We start from the raw sequence: 19,176 nt of genomic DNA, 5'->3' as shown, positions 1-19,176 counted from the left end.
CCCGAGAGCCACTCTCGTTCGAGTGCTCCGACTGCGGGTCCGACACGGGACCCTGAGGTTGACCGCCTCCGTCAACGTCTCCTCGTGCTTGAGATTGCACTTGGCCTTGGGACTGGCGGTAATGCTGCCGCCCAGGCCGGGAATCAGGGCGAGCTCGCTCGTCTTGCGGGTCGCCTGGACCTGGTGGAGCGAGAGGTCGCGAGCCTGCACCTGCGGGTGGACCGCCGGGCCTCTTCGTCCGATCTGGACAAGGCCTTTCGCATGATCCGACGGATCAAGGCTTTGTTGCCACGTCCGGAGCCGCCTGCGGCACACTCCCAGACGTACGCGTATGGTGCGTACCCGGCGTACTCAGCGTACTCGGCGTATGGCGCCGGGGTCCGTTCGTATGGAGCCCCTCCGGCGTACGGTCTTGACCGCAGCCTTGCCGTCCCGACCGAGGCTTGGGTGCCTGCTCCGACGCCCTCGTCGACGACTGTGACCGGCCCTCGCTTCGAGGAGCTGGGTCAAGGGGGGTCTGCGAGTCAGCAACCCCCTGCGGGTCAAAGTACCGCTTAAGACGTCCGACATAGAACGTCGGGTGCGTCGTCATTGACTTTGGAAGGTCGATGGTGTACGACGCACCATGTCTGGCCAGGACTGCAAAAGGTCCGATGAAGCGGTGCTTCAGCTTGTTGCTGCCGACAGAGCTAACAGTGTCTAGAGGTAGGTTCCTCGTGTCTAGTAACACTAAGTCACCAATCTCAAATATACTTAAGTTTCCTCTTCCTTGTTTGTCCGAGTACTCCTTTTGTTTATCTTGGGCCGCTGCCATGGCATCGCGGACCCTGCTGACAATGTTCAGCTTGGTATCCATAAAGGATTCCACCTGTTTCCGCAGCGAAACTGGCCTCACATCCGAGACCTGGGAGGAAAGGGCTTTCCGAGCCTCTCCCCCACTTAGAATAGAGGAGTCAGTGTTTCCTCGAAGAGTGAGAGGCACTCTGGGGTGGCGGAAGCCGTTCAAGTAGAACGGCGTGAACCCCGTGGACGCGTGCACCGCGTTGTTGAGCGCAAACTCAACAACTGGAAGCTGCGTCGACCACGTACGTGGCGCTGCCGCGCACACACTGCGCAGAGTGTCCTCGAGCACTCGATTGACGCGCTCTGTTTGGCCGTCTGTCTGCGGATGATCCGCAGTGGACATCTGCAGACGAGTTCCCAGTAAAGGGAACAGCGTTTTCCAAAACGCAGCAGTGAACCGCGGGTCTCGGTCCGAGACAATCGTCTCCGGGAGACCGTGATAGCGGAACACGCCATCGACGAACAACCTTGCGGTTTGTTCGCCCGTCACAGTGACGGGAACTGGAGCAAGATGTACCATCTTGCTCAGCCGACACACGAACACCAAAATTCCGGTGTTGCCGTGTCCGTCGGCGGGAAGCCCAAAGATGAAGTCAAGACTCATCGACTTCCAACAATCAGCCGGTACGGGCAGGCTCTGTAGTGGAGCCGAAGAGTGCCCTGCGGGTTTAACCCGCTGACATGTTTCACATGTCTTGACGTACCGGGCGACCCACTTGTACATGTGGGTCCACCAGAAGGACTGAGAGACCGACAGAAAGGTCTTCTCGCGGCCCAAGTGGCCGCTGGAGGGCGCGTCATGCGCCTCCGCGAGGATGTCGAACTTCAGATCCTCGTCGTTGGGTACGACCACCCGTGGAGAATCAGTGGGCTCCACCCGATAATAGAGGAGGCCCTCCTTCAACTCATATCGGTGGAGCCGTGAGCGCTGTCGCGACGAGAGCCAGTCGGACTTCGCGCTCGTTCCGGCCTTAAGGAACTTGACGATAGGCGCGACAGCCTCATCGTCCCGATACGCCATGCGTATCCGATCATATAGATCCGTTGTCACCCGCGTGATGTGGGCCAACTCATAGTCGGGACGCCTAGAGAGGGCGTCCGCAAGCACGTTGAGCTTGCCCGGCTTGTACTCGACGCGGAAGTTATATTCCGCGAAGAAGGACAGCCACCTCGCCATCCGTTGGGAGAGGTGAGGCGAGTTAGTCGCCGTCCTCAAGGACGCGTGGTCTGTGTAGATCACAAAGGGCGTAGAGCCCAGAAGGTGAACACGGAACTTCACAAGGGCATATTTCATTGCCAGGAGCTCCTTGTCATGGACAGGGTAGTTCCGCTCGGCGGCTTTGAGCTGCCTGGACTGGAATGAGATGACTCGTTCCTGTCCAGCCGTGTCGTCCTGCAGCAATGCACACCCGATGGCGTAATCGGAGGCATCGCAGACGACGCTAAACGGCTTCGTCTCGTCCGGCAGAGCCAGGACAGGGGCCTCTTGGAGACTGGCCTTGATGCTGTCAAAAGCATCCTGGTGCTCTTGCTCCCAGCGCCAGTCGACGTCCTTCTGAAGGAGGCTCGACAAGGGCTTAGCGAAGCCCGCGTACCCAGCGCTGTACTTGTGAAGGTAGTTGGCCAAACCCAACCACTTTCGAAGATCCTTCTGGGATCGGGGCGTCGGCCATGCTGCTATGGCCTTGACCTTGTCTGGGTCAGCCCGAACGCCCACGTTGCTTACGAAGCAACCGAGAACTTTGATCTCTGGTGACGCGAAAACGCACTTGTCGATGTTGGCGTAGAGCTTGTTCGCTCGCATCACGTCCAACACTCGACGGAGGTGTCCTAGATGCACCTCCATGGCCGTCTTGCCTCCCTCGGCACGGCTATGGACGAAAATGTCGTCGAAGTACGTCTGTACGAAGGTACGCAAAGGGCGGAACAATTGCGTCACCAGGCGATTGAACGTCGCCGGGGCGTTAGACAAGCCCTGCGGCATGACGAGCCACTCCCAAAGCATGCCGCTTGGAGTGCTTACCGCGGTGAGCGGGATGTCACTCTCTCGCATCAGGATTTGGTAGTATCCGTCTACCAAATCCAGCGCACTGTACAGTACGCTCCCGGCCATGTTGTTCAACAACACATCCTTTCGTGGGATCGGTGTTTGGGCCGGCACCGTTGCGTTGTTCAGCTTGTTATAAGCGTGAACCAGACGCCACTTTCCGTTCGGCTTACGAACGCAGAAAGTCGGCGTCGAGTGCGGGGATTTCGACTCCCGCACCATGCCTGCCTTCGCTTTCGCGGCGAAGAAGGCATCAATGACCTCGCACTGTTCGCGCGGGAGAGGCCATTGCCTCGTGACACAATACTTTGTGCCGGGCACGAGATCAATCTCGTGCCGTACGCCTCGATCCGGTGGGAGTTGGGTCGGTGGGTGTTTATTCACCACGTCCGCATACTCCGTCACCAAAGGATACACCGGATCCTTGGGGTTCTTGAGAATCTCAGAACCCAAGCGCGCCTGACGCTGCTTGTTCATGTCTTCCAGGACGTTCTCGTCCAAGACAGAGGAGGAGTTCAGCTCCTCCTGAGTGGTCTCAGGTCTCATGAGTACCATCTCAGCGATCTCTCCAGCCTTGAGGTTGGCCAGGAAAGACTCAGCCGTCATTTCCTCGAGGTTCAGTATCTCTGCAACCTCTGGCAACGGTTCCAAGTGGACACCAGATGCCTTGACGGGTAAACCCGTCTCGCTATCGAAGATGTGATAACACTCTTCCACCGGCCTTGTCGGAGGAGCCCGGGCCCTGGACTCCGAGTCGCTTGAAGCGACGTCGATCGGAACGAAGTTCGGATCCGACTTGAGGCGGCGGCGGCGTCTTTGCCGACGGCTTCTGTGACGGGGAGCTTTGCTGCCCACGTCTAGGGATGTCGTCGCTACGACATCCGAGGCACTCGTGGCCTCGTGTGGTACTGTTGTACCCACACAGGAAGCGTGTTCCACGCCTTCCTCTTCAGTTAAGGTCTGGGCGACCGCGTGTGGCACTGTGTTACCCACACAGGAAGCGTATCCGACGTCTTCCTCTTCAGTTAAGGTCTGGGCGACCGCGTGTGGCACTGTGTTACTCACACAGGAAGCGTATCCGACGTCTTCCTCTTCAGTTATGGTCTGGGCGACCGTGAGTGGAACTCTGTTACCCACTCTGAACACGCTGTTCTCAGTGTTCATGACAGCTGCAGCTGTCTGCGGAACTAAGTTACCCGCCTGTGGACCTAAGTTACCCACTTGACCGGCGCCTCTTCTGGGCGCGGCCACCATCAAAACATCCTCGGAGTCGTCATATACGTCGACGACTCCCAAGCATCTGCCGGATGCTTTGGTACCCTGGCAGCCCTCGCGGGCGCCCCGGGTCCTGACAGAGGTGGGAACATGACTCACCAATGCTCTGTCGGACTGCGCAGGGCGGCTGGCACCGATTGCCTTGCCTCGCCAGTCGATCCAGGGCTCGTGCTTCTCAAGCCAGGGCATGCCCAGGATCATATCATATGGATCCATATCGAGAACAGTGAACTGTTCGAGGCTGTCAAAGTCTTCAAACTTGACAGCCAGATCCACTTGGACGTTGGGGACAGTGACGACCTTCCCGTCGGCCAGTCGCACTGACACCGTCCCGTTGCCCTTGCTTTCTCGCAAAGCTTCGGACAACTTGTTGCTGTTACGAGCAACCGTCTGGCGGCGTGCGAAATTCTTCGACGCCCCAGAGTCAATCAAGATTCTAAAGGGGTGATCGTACCCCCGTACACATCCGTGTACTACGAGCAACCCGCCGCTGCTCTTCGCCGATTCGAGAGTGCGAAGACTCTCAGGGGCTAAGTCCCCGTGGTACGCGCCACCCGCGCACCCATCACGAAGACTTAGTTCTTCCCCAGTAGGGCGCCCCGCCCCTACTGGTTCCCTGCGTTCCCCTGTCCCCGGGATCCTGGCTTCTGCCAGCGACCCTTGAGGACGGGCTTGGGGAAGGACCGTCTGCGGAGTCTTTCCGCGGGACAGTCGCGCTTGAAGTGGCCCATCTTCCCACAGCCGAAGCAGCGGATGTCACGCTGTTCGGCGGACCCGAGTTCCATGGGAACTGGTCCGTTGGGGCTTGTTCGACCGGGAGCCGACAAGGAACTCCCAGGCCACGCTGAGGCCGGCGTACGCGCCTGGCGATGGCTGTATTCTTCTTGAAGAGCCACTTGAATCGCCTCTTCAAGGGTGTTTGCCTGCACCCGGAACAGCTGAGTGCGTGCGGGGCCCACTCGAAGGCCGTCCATGAACACAGTCATCTTGATGTGTTCATTGAGTGGGTTTCCCACTAGGGACGCCGTGAGCTCCCGTATCTCTTGCACATACTCGTGCAGTTCGCGTCTTCCTTGTTTACACGCGAGGAAGCGCGAACGCTGGCGGTACTCGTAGTTCGCCGGGAGGAACGCGGCTCGGAGCTGTTCGCACAGCTGAGCCCAGGATGTGAAACATCCAGGGGATGTCGCTTCCCGAGTGTACACCCAACTCTTAGCACGACCGCTAAGGTTGGAGAGTGCAAAAGCAACACGCAGTTGCTCGGTCGAGATCAGAGCCGCGTCCATCGCGAGCTCTACTTCTCGGACCCAGAAGTGAAGGTTCTCGCCTTCCTTCCCTTCATACGGCTTTACCTTCAGCCGTATTGGCTTCGGGTGAGGCGGGTTTGCTCCCGCCGCCGGAGCCTGCAGGTTCTCCCGCACATGCGCGATGAGGCCCTGCTCGTACGCGTCGAATGCATTGACGCGCTCGAGCTGCTCAGCCGGTGTTGATACCACCAGGCTCTGCAGGGCCTCCATCCCGAAGATGCCTGCCATCTTCCGAACCGACTCGAACTGAGAGTCGTTCATATGGGAGAAGTCGTTCCTATCCATGGCAACGAACTTCGGAGGTTCAGGTAGTCTACCCGCGATGGCGTGGATTGACTACAAGTGCTACCAAGTGTGACGGGGTCACACAGCACCTTGCGCTAGAGGAAGTTATCTTCCGAGAGTATACAAACTCTCAGTGAACGGCAGTTCACAGGTCCCCTCTTTAATTAAAGAGAGCGAAGTGACCTAAATAAGGTAGATTGTAAACTGAGTATATTTATAGGTAGGTTAAGTTTGTGGTTAATACAAACTATCAGTTACCTATAGAAATGCAATGTCATTTAACCAATGGTTGGTTTTGAATGACCTTGGTACCTTGTACCAAATATCCCGGAGTATGACATGTCATACTCCTGAAGTGTGAAGTGTCACACTTCATGTAACCAGGGTACACTTAGTGCTACGTACCCCGTTACACTTTATGTAACTGGGACACACTGGATTGTACCCCGTTACATCCCCCACTTAACTGAGAATCACCTGATTCTCCAATCACAACTGATTCTCCAATCACAGCTGATTCTCCAATCAGAAGTGAGAAAATTAAAACACCCAAAGGTGAATTCTTACACTGAGCAGCCACGAGACTGGCGCGGCTCTCAGTCACACCTACAGTGACTTGTGCTGCCAAAGATCACTGGGATTTGCATCCCTATGCTTACAATTGTGTTGGTCGCAAAGCCTACACTTAGAGCTGCCTTCGCTCATGCTCTAGAGCGCGTACAATGCTTTGGCACAGGGTGCAATAGCATCCGGACGTGTGGCGTTCGCCCACAGCTCGCACCAGAGGACAAGACAGTCCTCGCGAACGTGTCCGGAGCATGGTGTCTCCCGCGAGGGTCGACACCGAGAATGGCAACACCTACTGTGACGGGGTCACACAGCACCTTGCGCTAGAGAAAATTGGATTCCAAGAGTATACAAACTCCCAGTGAACGGCAGTTCACAGGTCCCCATTTACCAAAAGGGAGCGAAGTGACCAATATAAGGTAGGTTTTAAAGTGAGTATATTTAAAGGTAGGCTAAGCTTGAGTTAAATACAAACTATAAGTCACCTATAGAAAAGCAATGTCATCAGCCAATGGTTGGCCTCGGACGACCTTGGTACCATGTACCTAATATCCCGAGGTATGACGTGTCACACTTCATGTAACAAGGGGTAAACTTAGAGCTACGTACCCCGTTACATCCTTCCCACTTAGGTTCGGTTTACCGACCAATCAGAATGACGAAGTGTACGTCACAAACTTTCATTCTCAAAGTCGAAATACATCGAATCGGCCGCGCGAGTGCGGCGGAGGCTCACTTCACGGTTAGAGCCTCGAGAAGAAGTTTGAGCGCTCTTCTTCTTGGTCTCCACATCGACAGTTAGCATGCCCCGTGGCACTGCGAAGAGCGGTGCGAAGACACGCTCCAGGGCTGCTGCCGGAAAGGCGCAAGCCAAGAGCACTAAGCCTCACGGCAAAGGCTCGGCACTCCAGCAGCTGTTTGTTGACAGCTTGGCGGCGGCTCGGTGTGTGCTTCTCGCACCACAGTATCCCTCTTAAGGACTTCACGACTTGCCGAAAGAAGCCCGAGAACCGGGGTGGTCTCTACCCTCCCTGGGGCTACCCCTGGGTTCTTCCCGAGAACTGTCATAACTGGAACTCATGAGGATGGAGTCTCTCAAGTACTAACCCACGGAGTTACGGGAACTCCATGAAGATCAGCTGCTGTCCCGCATCCTGGACCAGCGTGATCTTCGTGTTCGGTTTGCCCACATGGTCAGCAAGCGCATGCTGCCAAGGGACATTCTGAAGCGCGCGCGGCTTCTAGCGCTCACGATGAGCGCGGGTACGGAGTGTCGTCAACGTCCGTACCCCGTTCGAGCAAGAAGCCCCGGACTACTTATGAAGCTGCCGCCGCTTCTGTTCCTCGATTGCGACAGCCTTCAGGCAGTCAATCAGGAGCCGATCGATCGGCTCCCACGAGTTCTCGGAGCGGGCATAACCCCTCCACTTCACGAGGAGCTGTCGCTTACCGCGACGCCGTTGCTCCTGGAGGATCCGCTCCACGTGGTGGTGGGCTTCTCCATTCCGGCCAAGCAGGGGCGGAGGTGCCCTCGTACGAGTACGAGTACTCGGCGCCTCCCGAACGCTACTCTCGTCGTCGGAGTGCTTCTCCTGCGGGTCCGACGCAGGGCCCTTGAGGCTGACCGTCTTCGTCAACGCGTCCTCGTGCTTGAGATTGCACTTGGCCTTGGGACTAGCGGGGATGCTGCCGCCCAGACCGGGAATCAGGGCGAGCTCGCTCGTCTTGCGGGTCGCCTGGACCTGGTGGAGCGAGAGGTCGCGAGCCTGCACCTGCGGGTGGACCGATGGGCTTCTTCGTCCGATCTGCACGAGGCCTTTCGCATGATCCGACGGATCGAGGCTCTGCTGCCACGTCCGGAGCCGCCTGCGGCACACTCCCAGACGTACGCGTATGGTGCATACCCGGCGTACTCAGCGTACTCGGCGTATGGCTCCGGGGTCCGTTCGTACGGGGCCCCTCCTGCGTACGGTCTTGACCGCAGCTTTGCCGTCCAGACCGAGGCTTGGGTGCCTGCTCCGACGCCCTCGTCGACGTCTGTGGACGGCCCTCGCTTCGAGGAGCTAGGCCAAGGTGGGTCTGCGAGTCAGCAACCCCTGCGGATCAAAGTACCGCTTAGGACGTCCAACATAGAACATCGGGTGCGTCGTCATTGACTTAGGCAGGTCGATGGTGTACGACACACCATGCCTGACCAGGACTGCGAATGGTCCGATGAAGCGGTGCTTCAGCTTGTTGCTGCCGACAGAGCTGACAGTGTCGAGCGGTAGGTTCCTCGTGTCTAATAGCACTAAGCCCCCCACTTTAAATACGCTTAAGTTTCCTCTTCCATGTTTGTCAGAGTACTCTTTTGTCTGTCCTGGGCCACTGCCATGGCATCGCGGACCCTGCTGATCACGCTCAGCTTGGTATCCACAAATGATTCCACTTGTTTCCGCAGCGAAACTGGTCTCACATCTGAGACCTGGGGGGAAAGAGCTTTCCGAGCCTCTCCCCCACTTAGAATAGAGAAGTTTGTGTCTCCTCGAAGAGTGAGAGGCACTCTGGGGTGACGGAAGCCGTTCAAGTAGAATGACGTGAGCCCTGTGGTGTAGGTATTCCTCAAGAGTTGCGGATAATCGCCCGTCGACAAAGACGCGGCACCGCTCAAGATGTTCAAGCGACGAACCCTCGGTCACGTGATGTACGGTGACTCCAAGGTGCAAGAGACTCGACGGCGTCACTACCGACCTTTCAACGGATATTGGATACGGTTCATATGTCACTGAATCCAAGCTGTCCTTATTATTAATAATGGACTGGCCGGATTCGCATTCAGCGGACCATCTACGGTACGAACCCTCAGTGGCGGTTGGGATGAGTTCGCGGAAGACTCAGCGACCCTTGGAAGGCACGTTCACCGTCTGGGACAGAGCGCGGACCGTTAAAGATGCTCATGCGACGGTGCAGACGACGCTTGGCATGCAAGAAGATCCATAACGGTTCATTGTTCACTTGATATTTGCATACATGATTAGGCCTTCTTATTAGGAATAGACCCGAAAGGATAAACATAAATACAGAACAGAATTTCCACTCAAGCACACAGGGTGACGTCCGGCTTCAAGGTAAGCGCCTGGTCAAGCTTGTTTGAGTGTGTTATGTCTGTCGGTGAACTCGAAGCTCTGTATCGAGGGTTCATCCGGCAAGGCCAAGAGACTGTGTGTATTGGCCGATTACTATCGGGAGGTTTTACGTGACGGCTTATTGAGCCTATCTGCACGACTGGGAGTGCTTGTATTGCATCCCTTTTATTCTTCCAACCGAGTGTTGAACACTCGGTGTCCTCGTAGAAGGCTTACCCGTGCCTGGTACCCTTCCGCTGTTGGGACCACGAGGATTCATAACGCCTGCTAGCTTTGCTCGTGCATGTAGCGTTTTTTTTTTTACTGGTTGGCCTATATTAGTAGTTTACAAGGTCCAGTCTGTCCCATTGCAAGGGCAGAACTGGGGTCTTCAGGTCCGACCGAACGATCGTTTGCTATCCTAGCAGACGTATTGTTGTGGGAACGTCCTAACTACATTTGTAGCTAGAGTTCACGTGGGAATTCCAACACCACAACTGGTGCCGCGACCCGTGAACAGAGTGTGACCATTGTGAAATGTTTGTATGGCCTTCCAGTTTACGAGCTATCAAGACAAGAAAACAAGAAACATGGCGAAAGGACAACCGACGGTACCAGCTACGCCTGCCAAGTCTGGTGGAGCTCGCAACGAGAGTTCAAGTCCGGCTGCACGCTTTGCAGCCGCCACCGAGCTTTCGGTGAGCTTTGACGACGAGGCGAACATCAGCCCTGACGCCCACGATTATGACGATTACGAAGACAAGACGCCGGCTCCAGAGCCAGGTGCAGCGACACCGGAGACGACCACGCTATCATCGGGGCTGAGCGGGGCGACCAGGTCCCTTTTGAGGAACCTCGCCGACGAGCTAGATGACGTTGCGGGACCAGAACCGGTATATGAAGACTATGACGATGGGACCGAGGGTTCTTAACCTTCGGAGGCGAGTGCAAAGCATTCAGCATTGTTGAAAGCACATCGCCCACCTATCAACGGTGATACACCAGCCGCCAAGCGCGTTTTCGACCGCGTACAAGCGCTGATGCAGAATGATGAGTGGGTGCAGCTGTTTGATCCCATCCCCAAGAGAAAGGCCAATGGCCCGCGCTTGCGCAGGAGCTTCAATACCCAGTCAACTCGGTGTCGACTAGTCAAGTTGCCAAGGATTCAGTCTCGCTATTGTTGTTGCTGGGCTTCGAGAATGCGACGTACTCATCGACGATGTCGCTCCAAGATTGGCGTCCTTATGAACCCGGAGCTGCTCTGTAGAATTGGACGAAGAAGCTTCGGAAGGCATTTGGCGCTGTCGGCATCAACGCTGGAAAGCAGCCTGTGAGTCAACCGACCGTTCATGAAGAAGATCCATTCACAATTCCGCTGCCGCAGACACCCCAACGACTCGACCAAACGCCTCCGACCAAGCATGGAGCTGAGCGTGGTGACTTTGGCACTACCAAAGCTTCACCGTACTTTCAAGACTCACACAGGGTTACGCTACGTTCGGAGAGCCATGTGCGACGTATGTAGGCTGGTAACAAAGAGGGTTCGTTCGGTCGCCGGGGCGGTGCACGAGCTTCCAAAAGTGGCGCCGGACGTCGTCAGGCTGACAGCGATGGTTCGTCAAGTGACGATGACATTTTGGTGCGTACATTCGACGAGGAAGGTCCTCAAGCTGCGTTGATGCGTCAGACGAATGAGCTGGCGACGCTGAACAACGTGGACCCGACACCGAGGATTGAAATGGCATCACACCGACCATTGGATCGCATCAAGCCGTTCTCAGGCTCTCGTAACAAGAGCGAGAACTGTATGCAGTGGCTCCGTGGGCTCGTCTACGAAATGACTGGAACGCACACAGATGCCGACAAATGGTGCATTCCATTTGAGCTAAGTCTTCGGGACGGAGCCATTCAGTGGTTCAGTGGAAGCTGTTGAGCGATGCGTTCATCCGCTATTACTACACGCAGCTCACGCAGACGGCACTCTCCCGTTACTAATCTGCAAAGCGGGAACGTAACGAACATTTGCGCGACTACATAAACAGGCTGAATGGCTACGCTCGAAACGCCCGTCTGCACTTCGAGAAGAGTGGTCGCGACGCGAAAGAACACGTACTGAAGTTCCTGGCAACGTGTGATGATGACAAGCTGGCGGAGAGTCTCTACCACGCCCGAGTCACCGACATTCACGACTCGAAGAGATCATCGAAGATGCTCTCAAGGACAAGGTGCGAATGGCTAAGCGTGACAGTGAGTATCGATACTCCAAGAGCCGAGATGCACGACGCGACGATGCGTACGCCCGCAATTGCCGACATGATGACCGTCGCCGCGATGACAACCGCAATAAACCAAGAGTGACGCTCATTGAAGCCACGGTGGATGACCTACTAGCTGAATTAGAAGGCCGTGAAGCTGCTCAAGGGGGCACCGAGTATTCAAATGAAGATACGAACGCTTACAGCGATGTCCAAGACGAGTATAACGACTTTCAGCCTGAAAATACGGATGGTGATTTCTCATTGGATGCATATGACCGACACCTCGCCGCAGCTAACTAAAATGAGCACCGTGCAGCCGCTGAAGGCACCTACGCACGTTCAGACAACCGTCAGACGCGTGGGAACACGCCGGATCGCGAGAATGGCTTCAATCAAGATCGCTGAGGTGGTGACCATGGGTTCAATCAGGACCAACGCTGTCGGCACGACTTCAGCCGCGACAACAGACGCCCACAGTACGGAGCATGATCGGTGTGCCGTGGCATGAGTCACTTTACCTACTACTGTAACAAGTTCTGCAAACAACCCCACGATGCTGGACAGTGCGAACTTTTCCGCAGCTCCCAAGACCTTGCCAAATTCGTGCGCACCAAAGGCACGAAGGAGGAGCTCCCACCAGAGCTTAAGGCCGTCGTTCACGAACGCCATTTAAACTAGGCAGCCCGCCAACTACAACTGGGTTGGTCCCTGTCGGGCTGCCACAGTTAGCCGATCCTTCAATGGAAGCAAAGAGTATTTTTGCTTTCATAGGACAGAGTGAATGCCTGATGATTGTGAACGCGACGGAAAATGAAAAGGAGAGAAGTAAAGTCCTCGGTGGAGGTGTTGGAGAGAGAGTGGAGTGTGCTGATGCTGATGAGGGCACTAGAGAGGGTTCGTTCGGCGTGATTTCGAGTACAGCGCGAGACGAGCCCAAGCGTCACTCAAAGATGATGAAGTTAAAACCCGACGAGAGACAGAGGTGGTGGTCGGTCAAGAAATTTGAACGACGAATCAGAATGAGAGCTCTGGTGCAAGGCGCAGTGATCGACGAACGTTAGAGTAATCACTGACACCTTTGCCAGGAAGTTGCGGATGTACCCGATCACGGATGCCGTATTGGCATTCAAGAAATTAGCGAAGACAAGGTATCTACGACACGACGAGCGTGCGTTAAGATTTCGCTCGGATGGGAGATGGTGTACGAATTCGAGATGTGGGTCATGGCGCATAGTGCAGGCGTCGACGTGGTACTTGGGACCGATTTTATGATCCCAGCAGGGATCCGATTGGACCTGTTGGACGGCGCAGCGCAATTGCCGCACGAAGTTCAAATCACACTGATTAAGACCAAATACATGATCGACAGCGAAGAGTACGGCTCCCATGTTAACGCCGGGCCACCCGAGCGTTTGGACATTCAAGTGCACGAGTGGCGAGAATATCGACTAGCGAAGCGTCAAGTCGGGCTGGAAGAACACGTACTGTGGGTTCGTCGAACGAACAAGTTAATCCCGTCAGTGACGAGGTTTCGACGTGGACGGCCTCAGAGCATTCGGTTGACCAACGTGTCTGACCGAACTGTGTACCTACCAGCACACGACTCGATCGCGATGTGGATTCCAGATGGGGATTTGCCGCGAGGTGACGGTTATGTGCGTCTAGATTCCAAGAAGTACCAATATTGGCAAGTGTTGGCCTACGAAGGTTGCAGAGACCGCGAGCTCTTTCAGCGTGAATGTGAAATCTACGAGCAATGGCTTGCAACTCAGCCTTCGGCAGTTGATCGACCGGACTATCCAGAACCCAGTGGGGTGCTAGCACGGCCTCTTGAAGACTCGATAATGGACTCTAGTGATCGTCGGACCCGTGCAGAGCGCTGGGCAGTAATCATGGAGGAACGTGAACGAGTAGAGGCCTGTCTGGCGTCTGGGGTGACAGCCGGGGACTCGACTGATGGTCAATTTTTTCAGAGAGCCTTTGGACACTTGCATGGCAGCTCACGGCGGAAGCAATAATGCAAACGAAGCCTCGATAGCGCGTACACACGAGCTACTGAGCTCGGTTAACGCTGTACATACGCCAACGAGTGTTCATATCAAGGCTGGGGTGACAACGGAAGCGACAAGTATCAGCACTGGATCAGACGGAATCACCAGTCTAGACGATGTTGTCCCGGCCTTGTGCGCAGCCAAATTTGCGAACAAATCATCGGTGGTTGGTCCAGAGGATGCAGACGTTGCGCTGAAGGTGGTGAATACGGCTACGAGTGTTCGTTGCTAGATTGGTGCGAATGCCGAGCTGTCAAGACAACGGTCATCCGAGGCGCTGAACAGAAGTCAACAGCCCAATATGTCGGCTACCTGCGCATTCAATATTGCGAACAAAGATTCGGCAGGTGGCCCCGAGATGCGAAACCAGGCAGAAAAGGAGATGGACTCAGTACCGAGTGTTCAAATCAAAGAGGGTGCCGACGCTGAGTCGAGGGAAGAGTCCATCGCGACTTTAAACGAGACGTATATGTCGGCTGCTCGCATGTTGACAACCGAAGGAAGTGAAGCAACGGAGGATACAGGAAGTGGTTTCTGCGAGCACCCAGCTAACAACATTGGTCTGGAAGATTACGCAAAGGAGTTGGCCTTTCTGCCAGACCTTAACGAAGAAATCAACACGACTATAGACTACAATGCGCCCAATGTTGCTGACCCCCAGCTGTCGACCGATCGCAGAGAACGTCTGGTCGCAACGGTGAGGAACCTCGAGCACATCCTGATTGCTAGTGGAAACGCACTGCCGCCGCCAGCATACGGCGCGTATGCGATATCGACACGCAGGGGCATGCCCCAATCAAACAGCGTGCCCGGCGCGTGCCGCTACGATTTCTCGGCAAACTGTACGCGCTGCTACGCGCTTTGTTGCGAGCAGGACTGATTGTCTAATCAGACAGTCCATGGGCATCGCCAATCGTGATTGTGATGAAAAATAACGGGCTGGACGTCCGGCTCTACATTGACTACAAGATGGTGAAAGCTATCACCGCAATCATGGAGCATGCAATGCCGCTAGTCGACGATCTGTTGACCGATCTCGAGCGCTACCTATGGCTCTGCTCGCTGTATGCTACAAGCGGCTTCTGGGCGGTCATGATGACCTTGCGAGCACGTAAAGTGTCGGCGTTTGTCTGCGCACTCGGACACTTCGAATGGTTACGCATGCCCTTCGGGCTAAAGAACGCGCCGATGATCGATCAGCGAATGATTGACAACGCGCTCTGGGAGCTCGTTCAGCCAAAAGAAGGTTGGTTTAAAAACTCGGAGATGATGCGTTTAGGTGAAGAACAGGCCAAGGAACGTCGTGGGCCAAGCACCGAGGGTTCGTTTCAAACGAAGTTCGCGGCAGACCGCGAAGCGCCGGTGGAGGCCGACCCTGTACTACAGCTCGTCAACAGTCCCGTCGCTGACATGTTTACGAACGGGGAGCTAGACGAATCATCGTTGGTACCCGTGTTTGATCGACGATCGTTTGTGGATGATATTTGCTTTGGTGGCGAGGATTTCGACAGCTGCCTGGCGACGCTGGACCGATTGCTGGCAAGATTTGCACATTGTCGGATCAGCATTAGTTTCACCAAGAGCATCTTCTGCCAGCCCAAGGTGGACTTTCTGTCGCATAAAATTTTCCAGAAGGAATCAGGGCTGCTCCGAAGAAACTTGCGGCCATTACAGAGCTTTCGTTATCAACGAGCAAGAAGGACATGCAGTCGTTTCTTGGAGCGGTTAATTACTACAGCCGCTTCATCCAAGTCTTAGCGGTCTACGGTGCGGCGCTGTACCAGCTGAAGGATGAAAACTTTGTTGCTGAAGATGACATTTCTGTGGCACGTCGTTCCTTGGAAAATTGAAAGCGAACGTTTCACATTCACCCATCCTCAAGCCCTTCGATCGGTCGAAGGCAGTTCACGTCATGCTCTTTGCGAATGAATGGGCGTTGAGCACTACGCTCATGCAAGAACACGAAGGAAGGCAAGTTGCACCCCGTACAATTCCTCGGCCGTGTGCTCAAGGAATCCGAGATGAGCTACCATCCTGCTGAGAAGGAGGTTTTGGCGTTACTTTTGCTGTTGAAGATCTGTTACGTCCAGCTGGCAGGAAAGACGCTACATGTCTATACACGATTCTCGACGCTAGAGTGTGTGCATAAATCGAACTTGTTCGTCGGACGCGCAGTCCAGTTCGCAGTGCTGATTTCGTAGTGGCACTTGAAGGTACAGCGCGTTAAGCAGAAAGATGCCGCCTTCGCGCAGCTACTGCAGTCAAGCATCACGAGCTCCGTCGACTGGGAAGACTCACTCGCGCCGGTGGCACCTCCAAACAAGGGCTCTCCGACTATTCGAATAGACCAGGCGTTGCTTTACGCCAGGCTCCCCCGTAATTACTGTAAATTCGTCATGTCTTTTGACGGATCAGCAAAGACAGAGAAGTACAGCGGCTACGTAAGCTGCTCATGGGTGTTGTGGAGCCTTCCTGAGTGGAAGATAGCGATTGCTGCAAACGCTTACCTCTCGGCCATCACGGTGAATGAGGCAGAGTACACAGGGATGATAAACGGTGTCAGGGCTGCTATTGCGCACGGTGCCGAGGATTTGGTCATCGTTGGTGACTCAAGGCTCGCGATTCAACAATCACTAGGGGTGATCGCATGCAGGAAGAAAACTCTGCTAGCGCTGCTGAATATTCACAAGGAACTCGCAGCCAAGCTTCGATCAGTGAGATATCTTCACGTTGTACGAGAATACAACGCTGCCGCGGATTCATTAGCCACTGAAGCGCTGGAATCGAAGGTCAGTCGTGTGATCTTGGCCGAAACTCGCAAGTTAGAACTGGCGTCGCTGAATCGTATCCAGGAAATGATCTACGAGCCGGATGAAGACTCGGTAGATGTTTCGTCACGTGTAGCAGAGCGTCAAGTACATGTTCTGTCAGGCAGCGAATCTTCAAAGTGGAAAACTTTCGAAAAATTCGTGGTTGATTATAGCTCACCAGAGTGCGATTATGGTAATATGGCAGTGATGACCAGGCGACAGACGAAAGCCAGGAAACGCGTCAGGTTTGCAGATGAGCACTCGGAGGGGGTCTCACAAGCTCAAGAACAGCGGGAAGAACGACGAAAAGTGCCCAACGAGGATTTAATCGGCGATGATTTGCTAAACCATCCTCACAAGACTGTGCCCGCGGCAATTCCCGATCCGGAAGATGTTGACCCGGTAGCAATACGGCGGGAGCGACGCAGACGGATACTAGTGGCACAAGACGAGGAACAGAAGTGGTTTAACATCAAGAAGGTGCTTCAGGGCCAAGCACAAGAGCTGAGTTACAAAGAAGCTCGAGATGCCTGGAAGTATGCTGACCGGTTCGTGTTATCAGAAGACGGCGTGCTTCACTATCTTGGATTGAATCGTCGGTACGACCACGGTTGGCAAGAGGAGACGAAGCTGCGGCTTGTGGTACCAACAACGATGATTCAAGAGGTCCTGCAAAACTGTCACGACTCGCTGGAAGGAGGACATCAAGGTGTGGTGAGAACGTTCCACCGCGTTAAGTCCGATTATTATTGGATCGGCTTGTACGCAGACGTGGAGAAGCACGTGAAGTCCTGTCCAGATTGCAGCTCGAGTAAAAGCCGTCCACAGTTTCGTGGATACTCACCTGGCAACGTACTAGCCGAACGACCTTTCCAGATCGTCTCGATGGATTTTGTGATCCCACTACCGAAATCTCGCAGGGGTAACACGGCGTTGCTCCTATTTCAGTGCTCGTTCACGGGATTCGTTATTGCCAAGGCTATGTCAGATACAACGGCGCTGAGTGTTGCTCAAGTGTTCGAAGAATGTGTGTACCGACGGTTCGGAGCCCCATCATTGATAAGACACGACCGCGACCCATGCTTCATGAGCGAGGTTTTCTAGGCGTTCGCAGAGATGATGCAGTCAAGGTCACGAGCGACTTTGAGCTATCGGACACAGGCTAATGGACAGCAGGAACGTTCGGTGAAGTCAGTGATGGGGTCCGTACGGGTGTACGCGGAAGACCCTCTACAGCAAGATTGGGACGAAATCGCGGAGAAGCTAGTATTTGCTATTAATACTTCTCAAGACACTACGAGGAAGGAAACGCCGTTCTACCTCGTTCATGGTTGGGATGCGCAGTCGACGTTGCGGGCAATGTCGTCATCACTCAAACGAGGACTCGGCAAGCAGTCTGACGCACTAGCGTGGCGACGCGAAATCAAATGACAACACGAGATCGCCCTATCTATGGCCGAAGATTATCAGGCGGTAGAAAAGGAGCGATGGGAAAAAAGCCTAATGATGCCCTGAGTCGACTGGAAAAAGCTGCTGTACCTCAACCAAGTGGAAATGAACACTCGGTGGACCCTCCAGAAGCTTCGGAAGAGACAAGTGATTCTGCAAGAGTCCCACCGAGATCTTTTTTTTTGAGATTGGAAGCCGGACGCGGCTGTACATGGAACGCATCAAACCAGGCCTGATGAAGAAATTAACTCATCGGTGGCATGGACCTTTTCTGATCAAGCGCAAGGTGGAAGAGTTCGCGTACGAGTTGGATCCGCCAGACCGAAGCGGGTATTGCTTCTCCCCAGTGGTGCATGTGTCGAGACTCAAGGCCGTCAACGAATTCAGCAGTCGACCAAAGCCTCGGTTGGTACTGGACGCGACGAATGAAGCAAGACTCGATTTCGACGAGGTGTTGTTGCCTGAAAACAGCTGGGAAACATATTAAGTTGCCGGTGAATATGAAGTCGAGGCCATCCTCGACGACAGAACACCACTATCGACGAGCACGGAGCGTGCTGTACGCGAGTTCAAAGTCAAGTGGGTTAGCTATGAAGTTCCAACTTGGGAACCAGCATCCAACTTGTCATGTGGGGGTCTGCTGTACGACTACTTGTGAGCCAAGAAGAGCGAGAATCGGCTGCAGATGGCGCAAGTCGCGGACGAAGACTAGCGTGACTAGATCACGTGTGAGCTGTCCACAGGGCGATGCAGCCTGTGGTAACAGACGAAACAAGCGACTGCAACAACAAATTGTATATGCATTTGAAGAACAACGTGAACATGACTACGCTGTGTAGGTGGATTAAGAGTAAGAAAACATGAATGCCGACAGAAGTGCGACCACTGAAAACGAAACCTCGCTGGACCCCTCAACCGTTAGCTGGGATGTCGGAGAACGTCGTGGAGCATGCAGCGAGGATTCAAAATGACTCCAATTGCCTGGCAGCGGTGGCCAAGAGTGTCAACGAAGTTGAGTCCTCACTTTCCTTCTCCTCTTCATCAGGAAAGCTGAGCCTCGGCAGCTGGAGCCGCATCCGGAGCCTGCGAGCCCTCGGCACCAGCTTCAACAGGAGCAGCAGTCAGAGGAAGGGCGTGGGGGAAACCGGTGGGCGAGTCAACAGGGTCGCGCCAGGTCGGA

Source organism: Phytophthora infestans, genomic scaffold (assembly GCF_000142945.1).
Source record: "Phytophthora infestans T30-4 supercont1.42 genomic scaffold, whole genome shotgun sequence".
NCBI lineage: Eukaryota > Oomycota > Peronosporomycetes > Peronosporales > Peronosporaceae > Phytophthora > Phytophthora infestans.
The sequence above is the reverse complement of the archived record's forward strand: the minus strand, read 5'-3'. Positions refer to the sequence as shown.